The following is a 22,177-nucleotide window of genomic DNA, read 5'->3' on the forward strand; positions in this document are numbered from 1 at the left end:
TTGGCAACTAGCATGAAATATCTCATAAAATTACAAAAATATGAGTAATCATTCATGACTTATTTACATGAAAATAAAATAACATATCCTTTATATCTAATCCATACACCAACGACCAAAAACACCTACAAACACTTTCATTCTTCAATTTTCTTCATCTAATTGATCCCTCTCAAGTTCTATCTTCAAGTTCTAAGTGTTCTTCATAAATTCCAAAAGTTCTAGTTTCATAAAATCAAGAATACTTTCAAGTTTGCTAGCTCACTTCCAATCTTGTAAGGTGATCATCCAACCTCAAGAAATCTTTGTTTCTTACAGTAGGTTATCATTCTAATACAAGGTAATAATCATATTCAAACTTTGGTTCAATTTCTATAACTATAACAATCTTATTTCAAGTGATGATCTTACTTGAACTTGTTTTCGTGTCATGATTCTGCTTCAAGAACTTCGAGCCATCTAAGGATCCGTTGAAGCTAGATCCATTTTTCTCTTTTCCAGTAGGTTTATCCAAGGAACTTAAGGTAGTAATGATATTCATAACATCATTCGATTCATACATATAAAGCTATCTTATTCGAAGGTTTAAACTTGTAATCACTAGAACATAGTTTAGTTAATTCTAAACTTGTTCGCAAATAAAAGTTAATCCTTCTAAATTGACTTTTAAAATCAACTAAACACATGTTCTATATCTATATGATATGCTAACTTAATGATTTAAAACCTGGAAACACGAAAAACACCGTAAAACCGGATTTACGCCGTCGTAGTAACACCGCGGGCTGTTTTGGGTTAGTTAATTAAAAACTATGATAAACTTTGATTTAAAGGTTGTTATTCTGAGAAAATGATTTTTATTATGAACATGAAACTATATCCAAAAATTATGGTTAAACTCAAAGTGGAAGTATGTTTTCTAAAATGGTCATCTAGACGTCGTTCTTTCGACTGAAATGACTACCTTTACAAAAACGACTTGTAACTTATTTTTCTGACAATAAACCTATACTTTTTCTGTTTAGATTCATAAAATAGAGTTCAATATGAAACCATAGCAATTTGATTCACTCAAAACGGATTTAAAATGAAGAAGTTATGGGTAAAACAAGATTGGAAATTTTTTCTCATTTTAGCTACGTGAAAATTGGTAACAAATCTATTCCAACCATAACTTAATCAACTTGTATTGTATATTATGTAATCTTGAGATACCATAGACACGTATACAATGTTTCGACCTATCATGTCGACACATCTATATATATTTCGGAACAACCATAGACACTCTATATGTGAATGTTGGAGTTAGCTATACAGGGTTGAGGTTGATTCCAAAATATATATAGTTTGAGTTGTGATCAATACTGAGATACGTATACACTGGGTCGTGGATTGATTCAAGATAATATTTATCGATTTATTTATGTACATCTAACTGTGGACAACTAGTTGTAGGTTACTAACGAGGACAGCTGACTTAATAAACTTAAAACATCAAAATATATTAAAAGTGTTGTAAATATATTTTGAACATACTTTGATATATATGTATATATTGTTATAGGTTCGTGAATCAACCAGTGGCCAAGTCTTACTTCCCGACGAAGTAAAAATCTGTGAAAGTGAGTTATAGTCCCACTTTTAAAATCTAATATTTTTGGGATGAGAATACATGCAGGTTTTATAAATGATTTACAAAATAGACACAAGTAAGTGAAACTACATTCTATGGTTGAATTATCGAAATCGAATATGCCCCTTTTTATTAATTCTGGTAATCTAAGAATTAGGGAACAGACACCCTAATTGACGCGAATCCTAAAGATAGATCTATTGGGCTTAACAAACCCCATCCAAAGTACCGGATGCTTTAGTACTTCGAAATTTATATCATATCCGAAGGGTGTCCCGGAATGATGGGGATATTCTTATATATGCATCTTGTTAATGTCGGTTACCAGGTGTTCACCATATGAATGATTTTTATCTCTATGTATGGGATGTGTATTGAAATATGAAATCTTGTGGTCTATTATTATGATTTGATATATATAGGTTAAACCTATAACTCACCAACATTTTTGTTGACGTTTTAAGCATGTTTATTCTCAGGTGATTATTAAGAGCTTCCGCTGTCGCATACTTAAATAAGGACGAGATTTGGAGTCCATGCTTGTATGATATTGTGTAAAAACTGCATTCAAGAAACTTATTTTGTTGTAACATATTTGTATTGTAAACCATTATGTAATGGTCGTGTGTAAACAGGATATTTTAGATTATCATTATTTGATAATCTACGTAAAGCTTTTTAAACCTTTATTGATGAAATAAAGGTTATGGTTTGTTTTAAAATGAATGCAGTCTTTGAAAAACGTCTCATATAGAGGTCAAAACTTCGCAACGAAATCAATTAATATGGAACGTTTTTAATCAATAAGAACGGGACATTTCACCTCATGCCAATATTATGAACGTGTGTTCTGAAAATAGCAGTTGGAAGTGCTTTGGTGAAAAGGTCAGCAGAGTTTTTGCTGGACTGAACATATCTCATTTCAATCTGGTTATCCTTAATGAGATTTTGAGTGTATGAGAAGAATCTAGGGGGTATGTGTTTTGTTCGGTCACTTTTGATATACCCTTCTTTCATCTGTGTTATGCAAGCTACATTATCTTCATAGATAGTTGTTGAACTTTTATTGCGTTCTAGTCCACAAGAATCAGTAATGAGTTGTGTCATTGATCTCAACCAAAAACATTCCCGACTGGCTTCATGTAATGCAATTACTTCGGCATGATTTGATGATGTTGCAACAAGTATTTGTTTTTGAGAACGCCATGATATTGCGGTACCTCCATTTAGGAATACATATCCATTTTGAGATTTAGCTTTATGTGGATCAGATAAATAACCTGCATCTGCATAACCAATCAAATCTTGTTTTGATTCGTTAGAATAAAATAATCCTAAATCAATAGTTCCTCGAAGGTATCGAAATATGTGTTTGATCCCATTCCAGTGTCTTTTGGTAGGAGCTGAGCTGAACCTTGCCAACAAATTAACTGCAAAAGAAATGTCAGGTCTTGTACAATTTGTAAGATACATAAGAGCTTCAATTGCACTAATATATGGTACTTCTGGTCCCAGGATATCTTCATGATCTTCACAGGGACGAAATGGATCAGTGTCAACATTAAGTGATCTAACAACCATAGGAGTACTTAATGGTTTTGCCTTGTCCATATTAAAACGTTTTAAAATCTTTTCAGTATATGTTGTTTGATGTACAAGTAAACCATTAGGCATATGTTCAATTTGTAAACCAAGGCAATACTTGGTTTTTCCGAGATCTTTCATTTCAAATTCTTTCTTTAGAAGTTGAATGGCTTCATGGATCTCTTTATTTGTACCTATGATATTAAGATCATTGACATAAATAACTACGATATATATCTGGTCATTGTTTTTCATAATTAAAACACATGTGTAAATAAGTTTATATGTATACACTTTTCTTATCAAGTAATCACTTAATCCGTTATACTATTGTATCAACCCATATAAAAATCTTTGTGATTCAATGGAATACATTTCTTTAGGTTTTGCGTTAGATGTTTCTGATACCTTAAACCCTTCAGGTATATTCATATATATCACTATCAAGTGATCCATATAGATAAGTAGTAACAACATCCATGAGATGCATTTAAGTAACTACCAGGTTGATTAAGTATCTAATAAGTAATTGTATCCATTACATAAGGATAAGTTTTCCTCATAATTCATTTCTGGTCTTTGTGGGAAACCTTGAGTTACAAGTCTAGTTTTGCCTTGTATCTTCATTTGCACATTTCTTTTCGGATAAAAATTCATTTGTATCCCATACGTTTCACATCTTTAAAAGTGATAACGATTGATCCGAAAACTTTTCTTTTATCGAGCGATTCTAATTCAGCTCTTATTGCTCCTTTTCATTGAGCTCAATCATGTCCATTTTGTATATTCAATGACAGATTTTAGTTCCAGATCATCATCCTTATTCATGATGTCATTGTAACATTATATGAAAATATCTCATAGAGATTTTAGTTTCATTTCGGTTCCATAATATTGCATAATTTATCGCAATTTTAGTATTTACATTTATCAATATCCTCTGCAGAAGGAATATTGATTTGTGGTTCTTCTTGAACACTTTCTCTTACCTCATTATCAGCTGATTTTCTTTTTCGAGGATTTTTATCTTCGGAACCAATTGATCTTCCACGTTTGATGCGTGGCAAAGACTCAACAGTGACATTATTGCCAGCTTTTGGAATTTCAGTTCGAGCTGGAGCATTTATCGCTGGTATATATGATTTAGTCACTTTTTTATATCTGTAAATGCATAAAGTAATTAATTTGCAAGTTCTTGCATATGCATTATTTTTGAACTTTCGTTTCACATTCTTTTGTGCGAGTTCAATATACCTTAATTGATGTTCACATCATGAAGCATTATTGATAATGCTAAAAACGAACATATATTTCATAGCATTATTCCTCAAGAAAGACAAGCTTTTAGTTGCAATTGTTCTATTTACAAGTGATATTCGTTTAAATAATAAAAGGTGAAGACAAAAGATAGATTCGACGAATTGAAGACGCAAACGACCAAAAAGCTCAAAAGTACAAAAGACAATCAAAAAGGTTCCAATTATTGATAAGAAACGTCTCGAAATTACAAGAGTACAAGATTCAAAACGCAAAGTACAAAATATAAAATTGTACGCAAGGACGTTCGAAAATCCGGAACCGGGACCAGAGTCAACTCTTAACGCTCGACGCAACGGACTAAAAATTACAAGTTAACTATGCATATAAATATAATATAATATATAATTAATTATATTAATTATATATATATTATATTTATAAAAACCGTCGGCAGAGAAAGACTCCAAGATGTGAGCTGGAATTTCAAACTCCGCGACTCGCGGAGTTTGAAGGCCAAACTCCGCGACTCGTGGAGTTTGAAGGCCAAAATGACCGCGAGTCGCGGAGCCCCAAAATGAAAAAATGCCTATAAAGCCAACCGAATTCTGAACGCAAAAAATATTCTATTTCTCTCTTCTCTCATATATACGATATATATATATATATATAATTTATATTTTAATTTTAATTTTAATTATAATTCTAATAATAAGGGTATGTTAGCGAATGTTGTAAGGGTGTAAGTCGAAATTCTGTCCGTGTAACGCTACGCTATTTTTAATCATTGTAAGTTATGTTCAACCTTTTTATATTAATGTCTCGTAGCTAAGTTATTATTATGCTTATTTAAAACGAAGTAATCATGATGTTGGGCTAATTACTAAAATTGGGTAATTGGGCTTTGTACCATAATTGGGGTTTGGACAAAAGAACGACACTTGTGGAAATTAGACTATGGGCTATTAATGGGCTTTATATTTGTTTAACTAAATGATAGTTTGTTAATGTTAATATAAAGATCTACAATTGGGCGTCCCTATAAATTACCATATACACTCGATCGGACACGATGGGCGGGGTACTTATACGTACGAATAATCGTTCATTTAACCGGACACGGGAATGGATTAATAGCCACTAGAATAATTAAAACAGGGGTGAAATTACATTCAAGGGTAATTGGTGTAATTGTTAACAAAGTAGTAAAACCTTGGTTTACACGCAGTCGATAACCTGGTGTATTCATTAAACAAAGTATTAAAACCTTGTTACAATTCGAATCCCCAATTAGTTGGAATATTTAACTTCGGGTATAAGAATAATTTGATGAGGACACTCGCACTTTATATTTATGACTGATGGACTGTTATGGACAAAAACCAGACGGACATATTGAATAATCCAGGACAAAGGACAATTAACCCATGGGCATAAAACTAAAATTAACACGTCAAACATCATGATTACGGAAGTTTAAATAAGCATAATTCTTTTATTTCATATTTAATTTCCTTTATTTTATATTTAATTGCACTTCTAATTATCGCACTTTTATTTATTGTTATTTAATCGCACTTTTAATTATCGTACTTTTTAATTATCGCAATTTTATTTTATCGCACTTTTATTATTCGCAATTTCATTATCGTTATTTACTTTACGCTTTAATTTAAGTCTTGTATTTATTTTATATTTTACATTAGGTTTTAACTGCGACTAAAGTCTTAAAATCGACAAACCGGTCATTAAACGGTAAAAACCCCCCTTTATAATAATAATATTACTTATATATATATTTGTATTTTTAATAAAAGTAAACTAATATAGCGTTGAGCTTTGTTTAAAGATTTCCCTGTGGAACGAACCGGACTTACTAAAAACTACACTACTGTACGATTAGGTACACTGCCTATAAGTGTTGTAGCAAGGTTTAAGTATATCCATTCTATAAATAAATAAATATCTTGTGTAAAATTGTATCGTATTTAATAGTATTTCCTGCTAAAATTAATAACTATTTTATATACACCTCGCATAACATCAAGTATTTTTGGCGCCGCTGCCGGGGAACGTTATCTTAAAAGCCGGAAACGCAACGCTAAAATATAAAAAAAAAAAAGATTTTTAGTTAACTTTTATTAAAATTCTTTTTTGTAAAAATACGTTTTAATTATTCAAAAATATAAAAAGAAAAACAAAAATATATGTATTTTTAAGATTTTGTTAAATATTTAAGTTTTATAAGTTTCTTTATTTTTATTTTAGTTTATAAAAATATAAAGTTTTATTTTAAAATCTTTTATTTATTTAAAAACAGAAAACAGAAAATAAAAAAAAATAAAAAATAAAGAAAAACGCGTAAAAATTCAAACATGTCAGCTGAATTCTGAAAAGCCGCGACTCGCGGGGTTTGAAGCATTAAATACCGCGACTCGCGAAGATGCTCTGACACGCGACAGGAAGCCCTAATTCAGCATTAATTACGGTTTATTATTAATTATAATTATTATTTAAACCTAATTATTATTATTATTATTATTAGTTTTATTTTTATTTTTACTTTTTATTTAATTTATGTATTTAGTATTAATTAGTTTTATTAAATTGTAAAATTAGTAGTTTTATTAAAAATAATATAAAAAATAATATTTTTATAAAAATTGTACTTTTTACAACTTTTTGTATATTTTTATATTTTGTCCCTTTTTAATCGTTGTAGCATAACTTTTGTATTTTTAGCTCATATTTAATTTTAAACTTAGTTTTTGCTATAGTTATTTTTACTCCTAGATTTTTAGGCTTTGCCGTAGAATTCCTTAAGTGCTTTTTCTTTAGACTAAGATTTAGGTGCTTTAGAATTTTGCGACGCCTTTTTAAGTTTTAGTTTCTTTTTAAGTTATTTCCATTTGGGATTTAGTTTTTCCTGTAAGCTTTAATATTTTTAGACTTTTACTATGTACCAATTGTCATTCCAATTAGTAATTTCAATTTGCGATTATAATTTTAAGTTAGTTGTAGTAATAAGGTTAGGTTAGTTAAGTATTTTTAAGTTTTTATAAGTTTCTTTTATTTTTTTCCGTCACCTTTTATTTTTCAACCATTTTTCTTTTTCGACCTTTTTCGACGAACTCTTTTTCTCTCTTATTTCTCGCCATTCTAGTTTTTAGGACTTAGAATTTTTTCTACTTCTTATCTAAATTTCTTAAAATTACGAAAATTTATTTTAAGTGGTTAAATTAATAGACATCAAAATTTTCTGGTTCGTAGTAATAGTTGGATTTGTACGTGGACCGGGTTATTGGAGCCAAACAGTCCTCAATTATATTGAGACCAAACGAATCCTGCCCCTCTGCTGCATCTTTTGGCTATTCGAAACGTGGGCAAAATCAGAAAAGTCTATTGATTGGATAACTTATTATAATTTTTCTTTCCTTTTTAAAACTAATAGGATATTCAGTGAATGCACCGAGCAAGACGTTCATCACCTTTTGTACGTTCACCACCTGTAACTAGATCAAGACATTTAGCAAATATAACCGCCGTTGATTTTTCTTTAGAATCGTCATCCAGTCAACCAAGTACTTCAGTTCAAATTTCCGATAATCCATTTTTTGAACCCAACCTCACAATTGAGAATCCAGAGAATATTCAGGAACGGTTCATAGATCCTGAACCATTAAACTTTCCTCCGGAACCACCAATCATTCAAACAGAGATTGTTGAGGAACGAACCATTAAATCAGAATCATCTAGTGATACCGATTCAACAAATTCAATTATGGAGAATCTGGAACCTTTAAGTATGGAAGACCGAATGAGAGCTAAACGCACTGGCCAAGGTCACGCAATTACTCATCCAGACATTAATGCGCCAGATTATGAAATCAAAGGACAAATTCTACACATGGTGACTAATCAATGCCAATTTAGTGGTGCGCCGAAGGAAGATCCAAATGAACATCTACGTACCTTTAATAGGATCTGCACACTATTTAAAATAGGAGAAGTAGAGGATGAACAGATATATCTCATGTTATTTCCCTGGACTTTAAAGGGAGAAGCCAAAGATTGGTTGGAATCGTTACCTGAAGGGGCGATCGATACATGGGACGTTTTAATTGACAAATTTCTTAAACAATTCTTTCCTGCATCTAAAGCCGTAAGACTTCAAGCAGAAATTGTTACGTTCACACAGAAACCAAATGAAACTCTATATGAGGCGTGGACAAGATATGGAAAGTTATTAAGAGGATGTCCGCAACATGGTTTAGACACCTGTCAAATAGTACAAATATTCTACCGAGGATGCGACATCACTACAAGAAAAGACATAGATATAGCAGCTGGTGGTTCTATTATGAAGAAAACCGAAACTGATGCTTACAAAATTATTGATAACACTGCTTCCCACTCACATGAGTGGCACCAAGAAAAAGATATCATTAGATCATCTAAAGCAGCTAGAGCCGATTCTAGCCATGACTTAGATTCCATTTCCGCAAAGATAGATGCTGTGGAGAGACGAATGGAAAAGATGACTAAGGATATTCACTCAATACGAATTAGTTGTGAGCAGTGTGGAGGACCACATTTGACAAAAGATTGTCTCGGTATTGAATTAACAATGGAACAAAGAGAGAATATTTCATACATAAACCAAAGGCCTGGAAATAATTATCAGAATAATTATCAACCGCCAAGACCGATTTACAATCAAAACCAGAATTATAACCGAAATATTCCATACAACAACCAACAAGGTCCTAGCAATCAACAAGTATCCAATAATACTTACAACCAGCAAAGACCGAATTTTCAAAACAAACCACCACAACAAACCGATGATAAAAAGCCGAATTTAGAAGATATGATGACGAAGCTAGTTGAAACTCAAACACAGTTTTTCACATCTCAGAAACAAACCAATGAACAAAATGCTCAAGCATTTAGAAATCAACAAGCTTCTATTCAAAATCTGGAACAAGAAGTAAGTAACCTAGCAAGGTTAATAGGTGAAAGAAAACCGGGAAGTTTACCAAGCGATACAAATGCTAACCCCCGGAATGAAACAGCTAAAGCCATTACCACAAGAAGTGGTACAACACTTAAACCACCTGAAATACCTGTAACTTCTGATGAAACTATTCCTACTCCACAAGAACCGCAACCTGATCAAGATAAGGAAAAAGAACCGGTAGTTGAAAAGGTTAATGAAAATAACACAGTTAAGGATAAACCTTATGTTAAACCATACCAACCACCACTTCCTTACCCGAGTAAAATGAGAAAAGAAAGACTTGAAGCCGAGCAATCCAAATTCTTGGATATGTTTAAACAGATAAATGTAAATCTTCCTTTCATTGATGTGATTTCAGGAATGCCTAGATATGCTAAATTCTTGAAAGATCTAATCTCAAATAGAAAGAAAATGGAAGAACTCTCGGCTGTTACTATGAATGCTAATTGTTCAGCAGTGCTGTTGAATAAGATACCAGAAAAACTATCTGATCCAGGAAGTTTCACAATTCCATGTTTTCTGGGTAGTCTTAGTTCAATAGAAGCATTGGCAGACTTAGGTGCTAGTATAAATCTAATGCCGTATTCACTATACACTAAACTAGACCTTGGAGAATTGAAACCAACCAGAATAAGCATACAACTAGCCGATAGATCAATAAAATATCCTAGAGGGATAATGGAGAACATGCTAGTTAAAGTTGGTAATTTAGTATTTCCAGTAGATTTTGTTGTTTTGGACATGGAAGAAGATTCTCAAGTTCCTCTCATATTAGGAAGACCATTCTTAAACACGGCTAAAGCAATGATAGACGTGTTCGGTAAGAAACTGACCCTAAGTATAGAGGACGAGAGTGTTACCTTTTCAGTTGATAGAGTAATGCAACAACCACAATCTGCAGATGATACATGTTATTATATTCAAACTATAGATGTACATGCAGAATTATTAGAAGAATTTCCAGAATTACAAGGAACAGGAGAATGTTCTTTAGGAGAAGGTAATGAACCAATTGATGAAGCTGAAATGTTAGCTACACTTATAGCTAATGGATATGAACCAACAACAGAAGAAATTCAAATGCTAAAAGAAGAAGACAGATATCGATATAAATCATCAATAGAAGAACCCCCGAAATTAGAGTTAAAGCCACTTCCAAACCATTTGGAATACGCTTATTTACATGGTAAATCTGAATTACCTGTAATAATATCGTCTTCTCTTACTGAAAATGAGAAATCACAACTCATTTCTGTGTTGAAAGCTCATAAACCAGCCATTGCATGGAAGATTCATGATATTAAAGGAATAAGTCCTTCGTATTGCACACATAAAATCCTTATGGAAGAAGGTCATAAAACGTATGTGCAACGCCAACGAAGACTAAATCCTAATATGCAAGATGTAGTTAAGAAAGAGATTATTAAACTGCTAGATGCAGGTTTAATTTATCCAATCTCTGATAGTCCATGGGTAAGCCCAGTTCAATGCGTGCCTAAGAAGGGTGGCATGACTGTCATTACAAATGAGAAAAATGAGCTTATTCCTACTAGGACTGTAACAGGATGGCGTGTATGTATTGATTATAGAAAATTAAATGACGCCACCAGAAAAGATCACTTTTCCTTACCTTTCATAGATCAAATGTTGGAAAGATTAGCCGGAAATAGTTACTATTGTTTTCTAGATGGATTTTCCAGATATTTTCAAATTCCAATAGCACCCGAAGATCAAGAGAAAACAACATTCACGTGCCCTTATGGTACTTTTGCTTACAAACGCATGCCATTTGGACTTTGTAACGCCCCTGCAACCTTTCAAAGGTGTATGATGGCGATTTTTCACGACATGATAGAAGAATGCATGGAAGTATTCATGGATGACTTTTCAGTCTTCGGTGATACATTTAAATCATGTCTAGTTAATCTGGAACGAATGCTAATTAGATGCGAAAAATCAAATCTAGTACTTAATTGGGAGAAATGCCATTTCATGGTTAAAGAAGGCATCGTTCTTGGACATAAAATTTCAAAAGAAGGAATTGAAGTGGATAGAGCTAAAGTAGATGTAATTGCTAAACTTCCACATCCCACCAATATTAGAGGAGTTAGGAGTTTTCTAGGGCATGCCGGTTTTTACCGACGTTTCATAAAAGATTTTTCTAAAATTGCCACTCCTATGAATAAACTCCTAGAAAAGGATGCGCCATTCATCTTTTCAGATGAGTGTATCAAATCTTTTAATATTCTTAAAGAGAAACTCACTAATGCACCGATCATGATAACACCAAATTGGAATCTACCATTTGAACTAATGTGCGATGCAAGTGATTTTGCAATGGGAGCCGTTTTAGGACAAAGGATTGAAAAACGATTTCAACCTATATATTATGCTAGTAAGACGTTACAAGGAGCACAAACGAACTATACAACTACTGAAAAAGAACTCCTTGCTATTGTCTTTGCTTTTGACAAATTTCGATCATATCTCGTTCTAGCAAAAACGGTGGTCTATACCGACCATTCTGCTCTTAGATACCTATTTTCAAAACAAGATGCTAAACCAAGATTAATACGTTGGATCTTACTCTTACAAGAGTTTGATATTGAAATCCGAGATAAAAGAGGAGCAGAAAATCTCGCCGCTGATCATCTTTCTCGTCTTGAAAATCCCGAATTAGAAGTTCTAAATGAGTCAGCCATACAAGACAACTTTCCTGATGAATATCTATTGAAGATAGATTATAAAGAAATCCCATGGTTTGCAGACTATGCAAACTACTTAGTTTGTGGATTCCTTGAAAAAGGATTATCATACCAAAGACGAAAGAAATTCTTCAGTGATATAAAACACTATTTCTGGGAAGACCCACATCTGTTTAAAAGTTGTCCCGATGGAATAATACGCCGATGTGTATTTGGAGATGAAGGTAGTAAAATTTTAAACCATTGTCACACAGGACCAACAGGAGGGCATTATGGGCCTCAACTAACAGCAAGAAAAGTTTATGAAGCTGGATTCTATTGGCCTACAATTTACAAAGACGCACACCTTCTTTGCAAATCCTGTGATGCATGTCAAAGGGCCGGAAAAATAAGTCAACGTGATGAAATGCCACAAAATGTCATCCAAGTATGTGAAGTATTTGACATTTGGGGTATTGACTTTATGGGTCCATTTCCAAAATCTCATAATAATCTATATATACTCGTAGCCATTGATTATGTATCTAAATGGGCGGAAGCACAAGCTCTCCCAACTAACGATGCACGAGTTGTAGTCAACTTTTTAAAACGTCTTTTTGCAAGGTTTGGAACACCGAAAGCTTTAATAAGTGATCGGGGTACTCATTTCTGTAATAATCAACTTGAGAAAGTTCTTAAAAGATATGGAGTAACTCATAAAATCTCCACCGCATATCATCCACAAACAAGTGGACAAGTTGAAAATACCAACCGAGCTTTAAAACGTATTCTAGAGAAAACCGTAGGATCAAATCCGAAGGAATGGTCCATTAAATTGGAGGATGCACTCTGGGCTTTTAGAACAGCCTACAAAACTCCAATTGGAACCACACCTTTTAGACTTGTTTATGGAAAAGCATGTCATCTTCCAGTAGAAATTGAACACAAAGCATTTTGGGCTTTGAAGACATGTAATCTTGATTTATATGAAGCTGGACGTCTACGATTAAGTCAACTAAACGAATTAGAAGAATTAAGACATGAAGCATACGAAAATTCGTTAATCTATAAAGAAAGAACGAAGAAATGGCATGATAAAAGAATCAGAAGTTCAAAAGAATTTAAAGAAGGAGACAGAGTTCTTCTTTTCAATTCACGATTCAAGCTATTTCCTGGAAAATTGAAATCAAGATGGTCTGGACCATTCATAGTCAAAAGAGTTTTCCCATACGGAACGATAGAATTAATAAATTCAAATGGGATTGAATTTAAAGTTAATGGTCACAGAGTTAAACATTACATACATGGTCCGATGGAAGTCGACAACGAAGTTAATCACAATTTCGACACCACAGCTAACTAAGTGTGGGGAGAATCAAGTCTTTAAAGGATAATATTTATTTCTGTTAGAGTTAGATTGTCTGTTTTCGTGTAGTTCTCGAAAATGGAACCCGAATGGTCTTTCCCTAGCAGACCCTAAAGAACTAGTCTTCTCCCCCCATTCTGAATTTTTTTTTTTTTTTTTTTTTTACAAAATGAAGACTGCCTGTGAACTAAACCATGGTCTAATGCTACACGCTTTGATCACTAAACGTAATAATGACATACTCCCGAGTGAAATAGTATCAGTAATCAGAGAAAGAATGGACGGAGTTAGAAAAGAATCCAGATGCGAAGATAATAAGTTACAATTTGGTAAAGGAAAATCAAAATCCGCAGCGAAAAGAAGAGCACGACACCTAGAACGATGTCACAAATGCGGAAAATGGTCACATGGAGGTAAATGTTCAAATAATCAAACCTATTCAAATACCGAATTTGTTACTTTATGCAGAGACGGACCGTTCATATGTTTAGAAGAAAAGACACTGAATGCTCGAGGTTACGCCTATGCAGCCATGGAAAACCAATTAAACCGACTATCTTATGAATGGGATAGATCATATAACTAAGAAATCTATTTCACAGGTATGTCTGTACAGTTTTTATTTTTATTTTTATTTTTAACCTTTTGATAATAAACGCTAATTTGTTCGCTAAAAAGTATTAAATTGGTATTGAATAAAATTAGGTTTGGCGACCGAAATTATTGATATCATTCAAAAATTTATTACATCACTGCGAAATTTAACGTTTATTCTTAAGGTATAAATATCTTTAAACAATCAACCCAAAATATTTCAAAAATTCGTCATGAGTTAAATTAGGTCTTGGAACCGAAATTACTTTACCGAAAAGAGGGGCGCATATTTTTGATAATATTTGATTGATTAAAGTGGGATAAAAAGACAAAAAGATTTTTAATTTTATTTTTACCATGTTTTTAAAATTAATATTTAAATCCATCTAGAAATATTAATTTAAATTCAGCAAAAGCAACTAATTTTGACGACAAGATGCAAAATATATGTGAAATAACAACAAGACGGAATGAACAAATGATGTGCACCATTTATCATTCAGCAAACAAACGCCAATATATTTGGAAACTTTGGTAAAATTTAATCATTTTCACACAAATCACCCTCAATAATTTAAATTGTTACTGATTTCTTGCAAATGAGGGCATTGCAAGATCTTAAGTGTGGGAAGGGGTTAAATTCTTTCGGATTTTAAAAATTTTTACTTTATACACTTGGTTACCATTAAAAATACTAGTAAAGCAGTAGTTGTATTAGAATCTAGTGCTCTCTGATAAAAAAGAACAGCCCTAGTCTTATATACTGACTACCCAATTCTAGTAAAATTTTTCAAAATTTTCAATTAAATGAATTCAAAATTATGTTTATACATATTTATGAACGATAAAACTAGGTTTTAACACCGAAATTATTGTTACCTCGGAAAGGACATAAATTAAGAAACAAACTAAAATGTTAAAATTCATTTAAAATGGAATAGAGGACGATAAAAAGGAAAATAAAAAGCCAAGTGTGGGAAAATTTACCAAGTTATTTTAAACATATGTCACATATATCTGTAACAAATAACTGAAAATACTTTTGCTTTGGACTAAACTAAACTGTTTTACCCGATGAAAGAAAAGAAGAGATGGATCTACACGATGAATCAATTCCATCATTAAAAGGAAGTAAAGTCTTCCGAAAAAGACACGCGCTTCTTGATTTAGGTCATGAAGTTGTCGTCCAGACCAGCTGTAGGTTGACGAAAAATCTAGAAAAGTCATCACTAAAATCAGCAGGAAATCCACGGACCTCAGCATTAAACAGGGTCGCCAAGTGGTCGGATTTATCCTAACCATGAGAAGGATTTATCTCGTACAATGGGGGGGCACCGTGCAAATTAGCTTGATAAGACTAATGAATCAGATCCCCAGAAAGGATAATCTCCTTAAAGATTAAAAATCAGCTTCTAAGACTGATATTACTCAATCCTAGAGATTGACCTTAAAGATTGAGAATTACAAACTCATGGAATTCAATGATATCTAAACTCGAGCTTGAACGAGAAAATATTTTGATCAAAATTACAAACCGATTTGTTTTCTGAAAACCCTTTTTTCAATGCGTTCATTACCATTGAACGTAAAATCCTAGGAATTCACCTGGAATTCATTAGGTCACCTGAACTAAATCGGGTGTCAACCGTAAGAACGGTGGTTGCATAGCATGGTCGAAGACAGGACCTTGTGCCAGACCGAAAAATTATAAGGGTGAGCTTTACTATTGCTCCTACAAAGGATAGTAATTGCGTCCGACACGTTATAGACCATAATCAAAAGCATGTCACGGGACATTGCCTTAACAGTTGCTTGTTCAACGCTTTCCTTTACAACCGGACGGTAGTTTATCGAAAGGTAATATACGGGACAAGTAAACTGGACGTGTTGCTTTCCAAATACAAGGTTAGCAAGTGGGTGATACAAAACAGCAAGTTTTGAGCTAAAATTTTCAATTCTGAAACCCACCAAACCCACAAAAATATTTTGCAAACACCGGTAAAGGGTTATCCCGGAAAACTTATCTAGGGTAAAAACTAGATTTAATTTTCAAAAGATCAAATGTTTTCATAAAGATCCAATTTCCTTAATGGATCTAATTTTTTATAGTCATGTGGGACTGTAAACCATATCGTTACTACCATTGTTTATACCGCCATATAGAAATCACTGATGTACAAAGTGTGAAGAATAAAGAAGTGATTCTAGTATTTCAAGACAATATTGCTTGAGGACAAGCAACGCTCAAGTGTGGGAATATTTGATAATGCTAAAAACGAACATATATTTCATAGCATTATTCCTCAAGAAAGACAAGCTTTTAGTTGCAATTGTTCTATTTACAAGTGATATTCGTTTAAATAATAAAAGGTGAAGACAAAAGACAGATTCGACGAATTGAAGACGCAAACGACCAAAAAGCTCAAAAGTACAAAAGACAATCAAAAAGGTTCCAATTATTGATAAGAAACGTCTCGAAATTACAAGAGTACAAGATTCAAAACGCAAAGTACAAAATATAAAATTGTACGCAAGGACGTTCGAAAATCCGGAACCGGGACCAGAGTCAACTCTTAACGCTCGACGCAACGGACTAAAAATTACAAGTTAACTATGCATATAAATATAATATAATATATAATTAATTATATTAATTATATATATATTATATTTATAAAAACCGTCGGCAGAGAAAGACTCCAAGATGTGAGCTGGAATTTCAAACTCCGCGACTCGCGGAGTTTGAAGGCCAAAATGGCCGCGAGTCGCGGAGCCCCAAAATGAAAAAATGCCTATAAAGCCAACCGAATTCTGAACGCAAAAAATATTCTATTTCTCTCTTCTCTCATATATACGATATATATATATATATATATATATATATATATATATATATATATATAATTTATATTTTAATTTTAATTTTAATTATAATTCTAATAATAAGGGTATGTTAGCGAATGTTGTAAGGGTGTAAGTCGAAATTCTGTCCGTGTAACGCTACGCTATTTTTAATCATTGTAAGTTATGTTCAACCTTTTTATATTAATGTCTCGTAGCTAAGTTATTATTATGCTTATTTAAAACGAAGTAATCATGATGTTGGGCTAATTACTAAAATTGGGTAATTGGGCTTTGTACCATAATTGGGGTTTGGACAAAAGAACGACACTTGTGGAAATTAGACTATGGGCTATTAATGGGCTTTATATTTGTTTAACTAAATGATAGTTTGTTAATGTTAATATAAAGATTTACAATTGGGCGTCCCTATAAATTACCATATACACTCGATCGGACACGATGGGCGGGGTACTTATACGTACGAATAATCGTTCATTTAACCGGACACGGGAATGGATTAATAGCCACTAGAATAATTAAAACAGGGGTGAAATTACATTCAAGGGTAATTGGTGTAATTGTTAACAAAGTAGTAAAACCTTGGTTTACACGCAGTCGATAACCTGGTGTATTCATTAAACAAAGTATTAAAACCTTGTTACAATTCGAATCCCCAATTAGTTGGAATATTTAACTTCGGGTATAAGAATAATTTGATGAGGACACTCGCACTTTATATTTATGACTGATGGACTGTTATGGACAAAACCAGACGGACATATTAAATAATCCAGGACAAAGGACAATTAACCCATGGGCATAAAACTAAAATCAACACGTCAAACATCATGATTACGGAAGTTTAAATAAGCATAATTCTTTTATTTCATATTTAATTTCCTTTATTTTATATTTAATTGCACTTCTAATTATCGCACTTTTATTTATTGTTATTTAATCGCACTTTTAATTATCGTACTTTTTAATTATCGCAATTTTATTTTATCGCACTTTTATTATTCGCAATTTCATTATCGTTATTTACTTTACGCTTTAATTTAAGTCTTGTATTTATTTTATATTTTACATTAGGTTTTAACTGCGACTAAAGTCTTAAAATCGACAAACCGGTCATTAAACGGTAAAAATCCCCCTTTATAATAATAATATTACTTATATATATATTTGTATTTTTAATAAAAGTCAACTAATATAGCGTTGAGCTTTGTTTAAAGATTTCCCTGTGGAACGAACCGGACTTACTAAAAACTACACTACTGTACGATTAGGTACACTGCCTATAAGTGTTGTAGCAAGGTTTAAGTATATCCATTCTATAAATAAATAAATATCTTGTGTAAAATTGTATCGTATTTAATAGTATTTCCTGCTAAAATTAATAACTATTTTATATACACCTCGCATAACATCAAGTATTTTATTTATTTTTCATTTCTCCCCCTAATATAGGGAACAATGTTTCATTAAAGTGACAATCGGCAAAATGTGCTGTAAAACATCACCCGTCATGAGTTCAATATATCTTATGATTGAAGATGTTTCATATCCAACATATATTTCCATCCTTCTTTGAGGAATCATTTATTGTGGTGGTGCAATTAAAAATACACTGCACAGCCAAATGTTCTAAGATGGAAAATATTTGGCTCTCGACCAAAATTAAGTTGGTAATGGAGAATATTTACGACTTGCACTTGGTTTAATGCGAATTAATGTCGCATCATGTAATTTTACATGTCCCCATATAAATATTGAGAGTTTTGTACTCATTTCCAATTGTCTAGTTATTAGCTGCAAGCGTTTATCTATTGATTTAGCTAAACCAATTTTGTGTATGCACATGAGTAACTGGATGTTCAACAACAATCCCTGTAGACATATAATAATCATTCAATACTTGAGATGTTAACTCACCAGCGTTATCAAGTCTCATCATTTTAATGATGTAATCAGAATAATGTGTTCTCAATTTAATAATTTGTGCAAGAAACTTTGCAAATGCCATATTACGGCTTGATAACACACAAACATGAGACCATCCGCTAGATGCATCTATTAGAATCATGAAATATCAAAATGGTCCACATGATGGATGAATTGGTCCATATATATTCCCTTGAATTCTTTCAAGAAATATTGGTGATTCTTTCTCAATGTGCTTTTCATTAATCACCATATGTGATTTTCATTAATCACCATATGTGTTTTTCGTTAATCACTATATGTGCTTTTCATTAATCACTATATGTGCTTTTCATTAATCACCATATGTGATTTTCATTAATCACCATATGTGCTTTTCATCATATATCATTTTCACCATATGCGCTTTTAATCATATGTGCTGCGCTTTTCGTCATATGCACTTTTCATTATATGCGCTTTTAATTATATGCGATGCGCTTTTCATCATATGCGCTTTTTATCATATGCGCTTTTCATCATATGCGCTGCGCTTTTCATCATATGCGCTTTTTATCATATGCGCTTTTAATCCTATGCGCTTTTCGGTGCTACATAGATATTTCTCATTTTCGATTATTATTGACTGATAATCATATCCACTATGATATATATCAGAGAAACTTAACAAATTTCTCTTTGATTTGGGAGAAAACAAGATATTGTTTACCAAAAAATTCGTACCATTTGGTAATATGAAATTTTGCCTTTTTCGTTTCTTATATCAAGTTTGCAAGAGCTGGTATAGTATTTATAATTCCTTCATTTGATTTAAATCAATGAAATATTTCTTAGATTTGATCATAGTGTGTATGTTACTACTATCTGCAATACATAGTTCTTTACCATTTAATTGATGTTGTATTTCTGCAGGATTCATACTAAAACTTCAAATAAGATAAGCAAATAATGAGTTATATTTCAGCAAGATAATCAAATTATATTACCTGCAAACAAGTTATAATCTGAAGTACATAAAAGATAACACTTAATAAAACATATGCGTTATGGTCTAAAACCATTTATTTATGAGTGATACATAAAAAAAAAACTAGGCATCTTAGAAAATTCAAACCATTCAAGTCTCAAGGTAGCTCAGGGTTAATTTAATCAAGATTTGTCAACAGATTCACTCTCGTTTTCTTTTCTTTTTGGGACTTATTTGTAGAGCTAAACAAGATGTTCATGTATTCAAGAAATACTAGACTGATGATCCACGTTACCAGATCATTAATAAGAATCTCCGGAATTCTTATAAGAGCGTCTACTAATATCTTTAATTTTATTCTTTCATGGATCACCGTTATTATTATTATTATTATTATTTTTTTTTGATAATTATTAACGTATCTATCTTTGAGTATTTTCCATAATACACTTGGATTTTCGATCATATAATATGTAGATTCTAAGGACTCGTCAATATGTTTGCTAAGAAAAATACTTACTATTGCTTTCTCTTGTTCGGAATAATTGTTATTTTCATTCAGGGTTTCTAAAATACCGTTTGATTCGAGATGTTTTTCTACATTCATAACCCATGTTAAGTAGTTGTTCCCACTTGTTCTAAATGAGCAAATTTAAGCCTTTTCAAATTCGACATTTTCTATTATCAAAAAGATGAATAACATAAATTATAATCATAATCAACTTCTATTCATAGACAAATAATAAAATGAAATTAGAATCATTTTAAATTCATAAGTAGCAAACAACAGAATAATGGTATGATTACAAATAATAAAACCACAAGGGCAGGATAGAATATAGGTTCACCCGGTGGTATATTAGCAACAATGATGATAGTTAATATGACCAATACAATAGGAAAAATCATCCTTGTGTGAATCATTTTTACAAAAACCTTTTGAGAGTAGTAATCTGAAAAATAAAGATTGATTTGTGAAAATGTGAAAACGGAGATGTTTATTTTATATTTGAAAAATATAGTTGTTGTAACGTCGTCAGTTGACGTTAACAACCGTTATGTATATATGACCGTTGTAACGTCATTAGTTGACGTTAACGAATAAAGTCACTATATCAAAACGCGTATGAGTAATATAAAGGACAAGATTTTTTTTTCTTATTTTAACTTTTAAGATTTACTTTTAATAAAAATACAAACTACTTTTTCTTATTTTATCTTTTAAGATTTACTTTTAATAAAAATACAAACTACTTTTTCTTATTTTAACTTTTAAGATTTATACTTTTAATAAAAATACAAACTACTTTTTCTTATTTTAACTTTTAAGATTTACTTTTAATAAAAATACAAACTACTTTTTCTTATTTTAACTTTTAAGATTTACTTTTAAGAATAAATATTAGTATGCATGAAATAAATAATGATTTATTGCATAAGTAATCATAAATGTTAGATAACATATAAAGACCCCATCGTATTCGCATTGATCGGAATTAATCTCGACCCATGGTACCGTGTTGTCAAATGACGTGTTGCGTACATAAAGTACCGTGTTGTCAAATGACGTGTTGCGTACAATCATGAGGTCTTATTAACATAAATATAAATGTTAGTGAAGTTAATAAGAGTTAGATTACAGAAAATATAATTCAGGTGGTATAACCGACCATATATAACTTAAATAACATAAATATAAATGTTAGTAAAGTTAGTAAAAGTTAGATTACAGAAATATAATTCAGGTGGTATAACCGATCATATATAACTTAAATAACATAAATATAAATGTTAGTGAAGTTAGTAAAAGTTAGATTACAGAAATATAATTCAGGTGGTATAACCGACCATATATAACTTAAATAACATAAATATAAATGTTAGTGAACATAACTGTAAATGTTAGTATACATAAATAAATGTTAAATAACATAAATGTAAATGTTAGTATACATAAATAAATGTTAGATAACATAAATGTAAATTAGGCGACAGTGTCGACCATATATCATTTAGGTGGTATAACCGACCATATATTAGTTAGGTGGCAGAGCCAACCATATTTAGTATAAATGTTGAGATAATCGTGCTGATAACGTGTTATAATTCAGTAGGCTTATAACTACCTTTAGTGGTTCTTGACTGTAGAAGGTATATAGAGATAGAGATACTGTAAAACAGAGAAAACAAAGGTTGAACAAAAGGTATGAGTAATTGGTTTTTTATTTATAGAAAAATGTACAATGAGAGTTTGGTGGCATTTGGAATCTAGAGAGAGAGA

Source organism: Rutidosis leptorrhynchoides, chromosome 4 (genome assembly GCF_046630445.1).
Source record: "Rutidosis leptorrhynchoides isolate AG116_Rl617_1_P2 chromosome 4, CSIRO_AGI_Rlap_v1, whole genome shotgun sequence".
Lineage (NCBI taxonomy): Eukaryota > Viridiplantae > Streptophyta > Magnoliopsida > Asterales > Asteraceae > Rutidosis > Rutidosis leptorrhynchoides.